The 12,512-nt window shown below is 34.2% G+C and overlaps 1 protein-coding gene and 1 long non-coding RNA gene across 4 annotated transcripts in view; one reads left to right on the top strand and one right to left on the bottom strand.

The window, feature by feature from the left end:
- Positions 1-12,512, bottom strand: part of LOC145294135 (nesprin-1-like) — a 1,091,614-nt gene that overhangs the window by 911,325 nt on the left and 167,777 nt on the right. The gene's annotated exons all lie outside the window — the stretch shown is intronic.
- LOC145294136 (uncharacterized) overlaps positions 2,261-12,512 on the top strand; it is an 89,329-nt gene continuing 79,077 nt past the window's right edge. Inside the window, exon 1 of the long non-coding RNA XR_013869826.1 lies at positions 2,261-2,390. This is a non-coding gene — a long non-coding RNA (uncharacterized LOC145294136). The remainder of the gene's footprint in view (positions 2,391-12,512) is intronic.

Raw genomic sequence — 12,512 nt, 5'->3', positions numbered from 1 at the left:
TGCCACCTCACATTTTCAAAGTTGGCTTGAAAGTCGACATCAGAGTGTACCCGGATGTGCTGAAGAGTGTGGTGACCCACTGATGCAATCAGATGGCTGCTGGCAGACCTTGGGTGTGGCAGTAGGACTAGGCATCGACTGGGGGCTTGGCTTCTGAAGGAGATGCTATGTCTTTGTACCCATCTTTCACTGCCCCCTCCGTCCCTGGCCTGAATCCGCTGGACTACTTCATTTGGTCAGACATCGAGAACATCACCAACATGACTCCCACAACACCAAAGCCTGATCACCGAATATTTGCCAGGCTCCTGCCAGCGTTTGTGGAAAAGGCATGCTTCAAGTTCCAGGCCCATATCGCGGAACAGATTGGGGCTGAAGACGGCTACATAGAATAGATGTCAGCTCTACTACATAATTAAGTTATCTGAATGTATATTTTTTTTTCAATAGAATTTTTTAAATAAAATTGCAGTGTTGTTTTCTTTAGGGCGACGTTTTGATCGTTCCACCCTGTAGATATATGTTAGCAGTGCTCTGCTTGGCCTGGTTATAAAATATGCTTAAATATATTTTCATTCATTCAGATTTTGTATGCATTGTTACAGAGCCAATACACTGTTGAATATTATATTGTACACATTATATAGTGGTGATTTGTAAAGTAAAAAAAAAATTACTTCAGTGCCATCAGTTAGAATCAAAACCAAAACATTTAGTGCATAAGCCTTAGTCGTTACTGTTTGAGCTATCGACAAATGGATAAGATAAGTTTAAAAATTAAATTTAACATAGATATATATTTACATATGCATAGAAGTAACAGGTTTAGTCACTTTATTCCTACCAAAGTACATTTCTTTTCAATTTAACCCCATAGCAGCTATTTTTACTGACTAATAACTGAATCGAATTTGTTCCACAGGTCCAAATCTCCTCTATATCAAGTTTCAAGTCGGTAGACAAAAAATTGAAGAGTTTGGTAGAGACTGTTCTGCATATACAAAAAACATTATATATATATACACACACACACACACACAAATGTATGAACTATTTCATCCGAAATATTCATAAATAAAACTGAACATAAAAGTTAAATGAAACCAATCATCCAATAAGAAACCATAAAAATGAATAAATAATTAATGAAAGTTAGTTTTTCAATGAAATATGCAAATTAGTTAAGCTTTATGAAGTCGTTCGCATTCATGATAGAGTATATTAAATGTTTTAATAATTTTGAAAAACACAAAGACTTCAATGTCAATGTGACAAAACTATATATATATATATATATATATATATATATATATATATTCGTTTCTTATCGTTGAGCACTTTCAGTTGAATTAGTCGGTCAATTTAGCTCTTATGCATAGATCATCGTATAACGATTAGATCACTGTCTGACTGACGCAAAGAACATTTAAAATTTTAAACTGTTTAAATTCAACGTTATTTCAAGCGGTTAATGGTAGCCGAATTGATACGGTCTTCACTAATCGAGCCAGAGATGTCTCGTGTTGCGGGGTTCGAATCCTTCGACTGGTGTTAATCCTGACACACTGCACCGAACCGAAGATTCCCGAAAGGATGAAACACTAGTGTCTGTAGGTATTTAATTATTATAGTAAAAAAAATAAATAAATAAAATAATATATATATATATATATATATATATATATATATATATATATATATATATATATATATATGAAAAATAATGTATGATCGTATACTTACAAGAGATCATTTCTGGTAGACAATCTGTACAAAATAACATTGTTGCCCTATTCAAGCTTCACCCATTCCATATAGATTTGTTTTGAAGAACACCAATCCAACGGTACGGATCCATGTGATTGCCAAATGCAAACTAGCAAATGAAAATCTCAATAATTGAGAAAAGAAAACCAGTTTTTCTGGTCTTTTTCCCTCCATTTTCTTTTCTTTTTTTTTCCTTTTTTTTATTCGGCTGTTTACACGGATTCCAATCAATGAGATACAGTGCAAATAGAAAGAGCAACGAAAATGATTGGACATGCTACCGTCAACATAAATAGGAAATAAGGTCATTGATATTAACAGCAGATCATGAATAAACTTTCAATGCAAAGCATATATATATATATATATATATATATATATATATATTAGAAAGAGAGAGAGAGAAAGAGAGAGTGAAATGGAAAGCTATTATATCGAGACATTGTTCTGAGTTAGGGTGAATGTTTTTTTAAACTTATAAATTCAGCCAATGAAAAGCTTCAAAACTAACAAATACTTACAAATTTGGCATGCCATTTGAAAATAAAAGCTAATATATGAATATTGTGAGAAAAAATAAAATGGCTTGACTGTGAAGGAAGAATTTCCTTGTACGATTTTAGGTAAGTGAAAAATTGTTTGGTATGATTTTTTGTATTAGTTTTATTAGACAATTCAATACTGAAGTGAATTAATAGATTTCATAATTAACTAATTCATCCTCACCTGTAACCAATATATATATATATATATATATATAGCATGCCCTGTTCAGTTTTCTTTGCAACTTTAATAATTTCGTTTTTGATACTTTTTTTTTGTCAAGCAAATCTATTAAGACTGGAGGAAAAAATGACTGAAAGCCAAAATTTGAAGTTGAAAAATTGACGTTTTTCTTTTTGTTTTGTTTTACAATTTTTAATTCCTATGACTTTTTTTTAGGCTTCCATTCTAGAATTACTTAAACAATCTAATTTTAAGAATTTTTCTATAATGAACACGCGTGCGTGTGTATATATATATATATATATATATATATATATATATATATATATATATATATATATATTATTCAGACTACTGTTCTCATTTTAGATGTTATTCTCACTTTTCGAACGCTCTAACCTCTGGGCTACTTTAGGTGCGTCTTGTCGAATTTGTAGGGAATCAAAAAAAGTCATGTTACACCGGTCTATATATATATATATATATATATATATATATACATACACACACAACTTGTGTCTTTCCCAATCTAGTGTCAATTTTTGGCCTGTAGACTTGAAACGTGATATACAGAGGATTTGGACCTGTGAAACAAATTTGATTAGGTTTTTAGTTGGTAAACATAGCTGCTAAGGTTAAAATTGGCAGGTATAAGTCGACTAAACGTGTTACGTCTATGCATGCACGAATATACATTTATATCTTTAACGTTATTAAAAAAAAATAAAAAACGAACCGTTTTGAAGCCAGGTAAAAGTGCAAATATTTGATTTAAAAAAAATCATTCGATTTTTAAAAAAATATTTTTATTTCTTTTTATAATTGAAATGTACATCATTAATTTACGATGGAGGGCATCAGAGAAGGAAGATTTTGTTGTTTTCTCCCTAAGTAAAATATCTGTGTTTTCGTATCAAGGATATGTGCTGGTGTTTGCACGCAGGATTGAAAAGAACTCTTCACTGAACTTTTTGGGGCACGTTGTCGTCGAATGTTAAAGACATTGGCAAAAGGTTTTATAAACACCATTAATAAAATTAAAACTATAAGACACAGACAAATTGTTTCAAAACCACGTAAAGGTGCAAATATTTTATTAAATTTTTACTTATTTATTTTTTTTTTTTTTTAACTATTTTGCTTTTGAAATATCTCTTATTAATTTCGGATTATAAAATATCCATCATGAGGTTTTTTTATTTTTCGTAATTAAATATCCATGTCCTCGTGTTAGCAATTATTAAAATAAATATTGAAAGAAAAAAAAAAAAAGATTAATTTTTTATAAAATATTTCCGTTATTTTTTAAGTTTTTATATGAGTATAGACTTAGCTCATATGATAACGTATAATGCTGGAGATCTATATGCTTTGGTTTCGATTCTAGCTGACGGCACCCAAATCATATTTTTATTTATTTATTTATTTATTTATTTATTTAAATCATTTATCTTCACAATAATACGAAATCTTGTGCTGCTGTATCTGCCTTTCCTAACTTTAACTTTTCACCAGATCACCGAAGTTGGGGAACAACGACTCTGGCCAGGACCAGATGGGTGACCATTTGTGAAGGCTAGGCGCTGTACGTACCGCACAGAGTAGTAAAAATTTCCAGGTTCGTATCTGGAAACTAGTTTAACTCACTGAGGAAGACCCCCAGCTCCGAATCAAGACGGAAAGCAACGGGGAAACTTCCGTCTATACTTGTCTTCCCGAGATTAATATGGCTCTATAATTCGAAGAGCCGTGGTCGCCGACGCTGTTAAAAAACAGCAGTGTAGCTGCATGCTAGCCTATAATTTTTATTTTTGATAGCACGTTGCTTAATGAATGTCCCATAAGATCTGTCCACCCCATTTTGGAGTAGATCTTCCAGTCGTTTTGATGCCAACATTCAACTAGTTCTTTCAAGAACAAGTCATTCTAATATTTTCTTCTTTTTTAACTGTTGAACCAACTTCTTCCAAAGGAGGAAGTTTCAAGGGAATATTATATTCACAGGCTACGTGTAATGTTTGGTGCATTTTTGGACAGGAAGCCAGTATCTCCAGACACCCTGAACCGTTAGCACCAGATGCCAGAACAAGTATCATCACTCTGGGTCAAAGTAGACCTGGGAGCAATGGTAGGTAAGGGAAAATAACTCCACATTCCATACAACCCCTAAATGGGGCCTCGCCACTGGATGTCTTTTAAAAATCATACCCAGGACCAACGTGCTTATATATTCACATGTGCACACAAAAAGAAACATTCATCATCATCATCATCATATGATTAAAAAATAAATAAACCCATGGGATGAACCCAACTTACATAATTATGTTAAATTGGATTGCTGACAAAATAATGCAGGAAAATGTTTAGTTTGAAAAAAATAAATAAAAACGACTCCTCATTTATTGAAGTTTCACATTTGTTTAGATTTTTCTACTGTTAACTTTTGATGTCATTCAATTGTTTGGTTAAAAAAAAATATTTTTTTTAATAAATCACTACTAATCAAGGTCAACAGCCATTCAAGGTCAAACGTTAATGCAATGTAACGATTGTCATTCACGAGACAAAGAATACTATGTATTAAAATGATTAATGGTTAACTCCTGTGAACGATTTATGACAAGGATTTTTTGACGTTGGTTATGAAATAGCATACAAAAAAAAAAAAAAAGAAACCGCATTTACCTAGGTGGTTGAAGAGGCTTCCTCCAAAGAAGAAAGTGTCAAGGGAATATTAAATTCACAAGCGATCCCCCTCGCATCTATAGTCAGGGTAGATGACGATATACAGCGCGTGGTATTCCCATATGGTAACCCATTTGGTACTGACCAGACTCAACGTTGCTTAACCTCGGTGATCTAATGAAGACCAGTGCATCAATATGAAAATGCTTTATGTAGTCGAATATTACAAAATAAGATTTCTTAATTGTAAACTTGAGTAGTAAATACTGTTAAACTGATTTTTAAACTTCTCTCTCTCTCATATATATATATATATATATATATATATATATGAGAGTCCTAGAGTGGATGAAACGCGGAATATTCAGTGTAGCTTAATCGCCATATATATTTTATAAATTACTAACTAGCTCTACCTACGTATTGAGCACTTTTAAAGTAAATACTTAAAGTTTACGCATAAATTTATACTTTCATATATTAATTTTATGTGAGTAAATGAAGTAGCTATATATATATATATATATATATATATATATATATATGATGACACGACCATCTACGGCAACACATCAAAGGCTGTAAATGACAAAGTTCTCTCTGATTCTCTCTCCTCTGATCTCGAGCGCATGGTTCAGTGGGGGAAGATGTGGCTGGTTACCTTTAATGCATCCAAAACCAAACTCCTATCCTTACATCATCAACGCTCTGATCCCCATCTGGCATCAATTGTGATGGATGGCTCTCGTCTGGGTGAGGCCTCGTGTTTTGACAAGCTTCTGGGTTTGACCTTTACTCCTGATCTGAAATGGAACACGTACATCAAGTCTGTTGCCAAGGTCGCTGGTAAGATGGTGGGATCCTTCTACCGCTCCAGAAGATATCTCACTACTGATGCAATTCTCTATCTATATAAAAGCCAAGTACGTCCAAGGATGGAATACTGTTGCCATATCTGGGCAGGAGCTGCAAAAAACAGCCTATCCTGCCTTGACAGAGTACAAAATAGACTTCGTGGCTTAGTGGGGGATGCCCTTTTCTCTACCCTGCAACCTCTCTCCCACAGAAGAGACGTTGCGAGCCTATCCTTGTTTTATCGTTATTTCCATAGCAGGTGCTCGTCTGAACTCCAATCTCTGGTCCCCCCTCGCCAATCTTTCACGAAAAACACCCGTCTAGCCGAATCCACTGTGAAAAATTTCCCCCACTCTTTATCTGCGCCTAAATCAAAACGTGGATTCCATGAACAAAGCTTCTTTCTTAGAACTGCATGCCTGTGGAACTCTGTTCCGTCTGCCTGTTTCCCACTGGACTACAACTTGGATGTGTTCAAGTCCAATGTTAACAAATTCCTAATGAACCGCCCCCTTAAGTAAACACTTCATCAAATCTCCACACTAATGTAATGTACTTGCAATAACCCTTATCCCTGAGTGGCTTCCGGGCCTTGATAAGTGGTGATCACTGTAAAAAAAAAAAAAAAAAAAAAAATATATATATATATATATATATATATATATATATATGGACGACGAAACACGTGTCAGTGGACAATTATATTTTTAAAATAATATATATGCCACTCCCCATTTAGGGGGTACCAGATTGGTCAATGGGAAAATTATTCCCAACACGCATTTATTTAAAAATGCACTTTCGTATAAATACTTGAATTCATTCAAGAAAGTATCGCTAACAAAAACAAATAAAAACATCTACATAAAAGTGATACAGTTAGTAGTCCTGCGAAGTTAGCCGCGTGGTAGAGCTTCTTATGACGAGGTGCCGATTTCGAATCTCGCTAGATTCAGCCACTTTGATGAGTTGTGGACGACGAAACACGTGTCAGTGGACAATTATATTTTAAAAATAGTATATATACTAGCTGGCCACCTGGCGTTGCCTGATCCTACAATATGCTTAAACATGATAGTTTAATTTATGCAGATTGCGTATGTATTGTTATGTAAAAAGGTACAGACCCCAGTAATTAAAAAGATAAGTTTAAAAATGATTTGGAAAAGGATAGAATCAAACTTAGCAAGCAGGTGTTAAAAGATAAGAGATATTCAATTTAGGAATGCAGCGATTGTTCATTCTTTTAGAAATAACTGGATATTAAATATGTCAGTTAAAAGAATGGACAATACAAAGTTGAAAACATTGATTAAAAAAATAGGTTGGATGAAATAAATGTTATAAATGAACAATTCATTTAGGAATTTCTTTGTTGCCAAACGTGTTGGGCGCACATGTATTTTAAACAAATGAGGGATTCACGTTATTGACTACGCTGTTGACGTCATAGACAACGAAAGAATTTAATATATTCGGGTAGACTTAGAAGAAACTCAGTCACAGGCAGAACCAGAGAGCCAGACAAGAGACTCAGAGAGAGTCGAGTCGGCCAGACTGGGAGCTGACGTCCCTTGGAGGCGAAGTGGGGAGATGAGACCATGTAATCGTAAAAGCTTCCTGATTCATCAGTCAACCAGCTGGTCGAATAAAGGTTCATCATTTATATTTGTAAACTGTTTGTCTTCGTATCCTCATTTAAAAAAATTTTTTTTTTTTTTTTTACATGGATATCACCACTTATCAAGGCCTTGAGGCCACTCGAGGATAAGGGTTAAAGAGTGTACAGTAGAAATTGGACAGTATAGTAATCGTTAGTAATGGAAATCTGGTGAATTTGTTAACTTATATGAAACAGCTCATCAAAAACTTGTTTACGTTAGACTTGAAGACAACCATATTGTAATCAGCTGGAAAGCAGGAAAACGGAAGACAATTCCAACAAAGAAAGTTAAATGTTTTGTTTATCATCTGTAATGAACTTTGTATGACTCCCTCCAAGAGTTATGTGTCCCCACCTCCATCAGCAATAATGGCATCTCTCCTCTGATGCAAAAGAACTGTATAAATGTCACTCCTAACTCCATATTAATAATATGCACAAATAGAATCGTCGCCACTGTCGGCACCGTTTATGCTGTTATACAAACAACGTCTCGTTCTGTGGCTCATTCACTTGTTATGAATATATATATTACATGGTAGTCACCACTTATTAAGGCCTGGAAGCCACTTGGGGATAAGGCTTATTGCGTGTACAGTAATCAATGAGACAGTATCGTAGTAATCGTTAGTATTGGAGATTTGATATACTTAAGGGGGCGGTTCATCAGGAATTTGTTTATGTTGGATTTGAAGACATCCAAGTTGTAGTCAAGTGGGATCACCGTCATATGTCAACAACAACATGCACACTCGACGATATACACTCTGCCCTATATGTGTACACACGAGATAAACACCCTAAAATACTCTCACACACACACACGACTATTCAACTATGACTAATTTTGATGCAGTTCATGTTAGTATTTTGCAACATTATTATAGAATCAATTCTCTATTCAATATTAAAACAATATTATGAGGAATAATTTGCCCGATGGATTAATTCGAAAAAAAAAAAAAAATTAATGATAATGGCGCTCATCAAATTCCGTCTGCGTTGTTTATAATATCACGTCAGCTGATATTTGGGCTTGACGATGAATGCCCTGGAAAAGTCACTTCTGATTAATGTTTAGTTTTAAAACATGCAAACGAAGAAATTATTTGCGCTAATTTTACATAAAATTTCCAGCTACACGACTACAGAATATCTGGAAACGTCTTTTCAGCCATCGGATCTTTTCTCTCCAATGTTTTTACAAGTAGTTGTCGATAGGCAAAAACTCAAAGTATCAATGCTGGCGTGCCTCAAGGATTCATCTTGAGTTCAACCCTCTTCCTAATTTTCATCAATGATATCCCAAATCACATTCTATGTTCATTTATCGACAAATATGCAGATGACACTACCATCTATGGCAACACTTCAAAGGCCAATAATGACTAAGATCTCCAAATTTCTCTCCTTTTCTCCGTCTTTGTCTTCCCGAGATTAATATGGCTCTACAATTCGAAGAGCCGTGGTTGCCAACGCTGTTAAAAAACAGCAGTGCAGCTGCATGCTAGCCTATAATTTTGATAGCACGTTGCTTAATGAATGCCCCATAAGATCTGTCCACCCCATTTTGGAGTAGATCTTCCAGTCGTTTTACTAAGATCTCCAAATATCTCTCCTTTGACCTTGAGCACGTGATGCAATGGGGCAAAAGATGGCTGGTTAATTTTAACACATCCAAAACCAAGCTTCAATCTTTTTGCCATAAACTTTCTTATCCCCACTTGGCCCAAATTGATATGAACGGCTCTTGTCTCAAAGTGACCTTTATTCCAGATATGAAATGGAATGCCTATATAAAATCTGTTTCAGAGGTCGCTGAAAAAATACTTGTGTATCCAGAAGGTGTGCAATCCTCTATTTTACATAAAAGTTTTACACGAGTAAAAACGAAACCATCTAATATTCGGTAAATCCATTTGCAATTTTACAGCTGCATCATTTCTTTTCTTAAAAACGTGTTTTAAATAATAGTTTTAAAATAATTGTTGAGGTGGCACCCCTACAAATTCTGACAATGGACTATTCCTGACGTCACTCCTGGTAACCAGTTTCTGCTATCGGGTAGTCCAGAGCTGAAACTCAGTAAGAGTGGGTTGTAACTTTATTTTGTCCACTCAACCAATAAACGTTTCTGTATTTTTCTGTTTATATTTCATTTCACTGTTTCCAAGCTTTCTCGTTGTTTTTTCACCATTAAACCACAACAGCAATGCTTAACTCGATCAGGATGTTCATTTGTTGTTTTAATTTTCATGTAATACTCAACTCGCGCTGTTAACAATAAACTATTGTAACGATTTAGGCACTGCCCCTCACTCCCAACCCTTGGTCTAGTAAAGAATAAAAGTAATAAAATTCTAGCATGACACGTAATCAACCAATGAAAATTATATACATCCTTACATTATATACATCCTTACATTATATACATTCTTGGCCTTTGGGCCGAGATCACAGTGTGGCATCTGTTTTGATGCTACACTTCACCTTTTCTGTCCCCTGTCAATGAAGGAGAAATCCTTTTAGATTGAGGCAATTTTTATTTCTGTTCCTATCCAGACTACCCCCTTTTGGGGAGCTGGATTTTCTCCACATTAAAAACCGACCTTTTGTCTAACTCTGCCCTCGTGGGGAGACACGTAAATAGGAACACTATATACAGCTGCTTTCAAAAATGCTTAGAACACGTCTATTTTTTTTCTAATAAATATTCGTATGATTGATTAATTAACTATTTGTTTTACGGCATATCAACTATTTTGAAGTGTTTAATGCGAACTTCATTTATTTTAGTAAAAGGTTTTTATGCTTTTAATATTTAAAAAAATATTAAACAGATTCCATTATATATAGTGGTCCTGGATATGACCTTAAACTACATCCGATGGTGAGGCTCCAGCTTGTGGGCTCTGGGGAGTGTGGAGCCACTCTTTAATTTCCATTGCTCCCAGGTCCACTCTGACCCGGAGTGGTAGTACCTGTTAGGGTCCCAACTATAGGTTAAATAGAAACAGATGTGGAAAATATATATTATATTAAAAAAATTTTCTTCAAAATAACTTGATTCGGCATTAAATAACCTGAAAAGGGTTGATATGCCGTAAAATAAACGAACAACCAACCATCATATATATAATCATTTGCTGAATCAGGCAAGTAAATACGAACATTATATAGAGCCGCTTTCAAAATGCTTAAAACACGTCTGTTTTTACCAAATAAATTTTCCCATGGAAGATTTATTTGGTTGAGTTTTAAAAAATGAATCCAATTTCACACATACTAAATACTTGATTAATTTTTTGGTTTGCGGCATATCAACCCTTTTGACGTGTTTAATGTTAACTTTATTTTACTAAAACGTTTTTATGCTTTTAATATTTTAAAAATATTTAACAGATTCCATTATGTATATAACCATTTGCTGAATCCGTTTCTTTCGCATATTTCGTGTATTTTATGAATATAAAGTGTTTAATCGATTCTATTCACTCCATAGTTCGATTTGGTTTATTGGATATTTATTGATATTAGATTTTGGAGTAGAAATCTACCATCTTCAAAAGAACAGCCGGATATCATTGAATCATTGCTTCATAGTGCCAACGTTTTAATATTCATGTCACGCATTGTAATATTCATGTCACACGTTGTAATATCCTTGTCACACGTTGTAATATCCTTGTCACACAGGTTCAAAATCAACACAATCGGTGGCCCCTGCTCCAAAAGAAATAAAAAAAAACGTTTATGTGACTAATATGGCGACATCGAGAGAGAAGGATGTCCCCCCTTCCTGATTTCCTACACAACTCCATTTCCGTTCTCGTAGATTAAGATGGTGTTGCCAGTTCATTGGAGACAAGAGGAAGGGCCGGCCTTCTCGGTCGTAAAATACGCTTAGATATATTTTAATTCATGCAGATTTCGTATTTATTATTACAGAACAACTTCTTTATTGAATATTATGTTTAAAAAATGACTTGAGTGCCATCAGGTAGAATCGAAACTGAAGCGTTAGCGCTAACGACAGATAAGAAAGATTTAAAATTAAACCACGTTAAACTATCTTTGAATCCACGCATGCGCGCAAGTAATGAAATATGTCGGCAAGTTGAAAAGCAATTCATTTCAACGTGCCGATATATTTCTGTATGTGTTATTCATCCAAACAACGATTCTATTCGAAATAACCTTGTTGTATGATTACCATTTCCTGCTAATTTCAGTGTCATGTGACAAGTAGTTTAAGAGTTCATTGGCTAAATATTTACACAGACACACACACAGCTACTGTTTTATTTATATAGATGGTATTGCTCCAGCCATTTCTTGCGAATATATGCGGGAATGTTTTTCTTAATGTCTGTGGATGGATTTGTTGTTTTCGAAATGTTTGGAAAAATGAATACAATCTCGCATATAGTTATTACTAGACTACCCGTGACCCGTTGGGTCAGTATGTTATATTAGCTATGGAATTAATGTATGAACGTGACACTTGTAACATAAAGAAAATAGGTTTTTTTTGGCATAACAGAAACATTTCTAGGAAAGTATATTAAAATGAAAAAAGAATATAGATAGATTTCTATGAGTCGTTCTGTTTATAATTGTTTATTTTTGAAAAAAAAAACAAAAACTTACAGCCATTGAATTATAAGTGGTTTGCCATACTTATAGATAAATGTGCACTGAACAGATACCATAATACTTAAGTTAAATTCAAATTTTGATATATCTTAATTTAAACCCGAAAAAAAAAAAAAAAAAAAAAAAAAGAAATGGGACGCTGAAAACGTACACCGTA

Source organism: Euprymna scolopes, chromosome 15, assembly GCF_053919585.1.
Source record: "Euprymna scolopes isolate OS-2025 chromosome 15, ASM5391958v1, whole genome shotgun sequence".
In the NCBI taxonomy this organism is placed as follows: domain Eukaryota; kingdom Metazoa; phylum Mollusca; class Cephalopoda; order Sepiida; family Sepiolidae; genus Euprymna; species Euprymna scolopes.
Note: the sequence above shows the minus strand (reverse complement) of the source record. Positions and strands in the feature narration are given on the sequence as shown.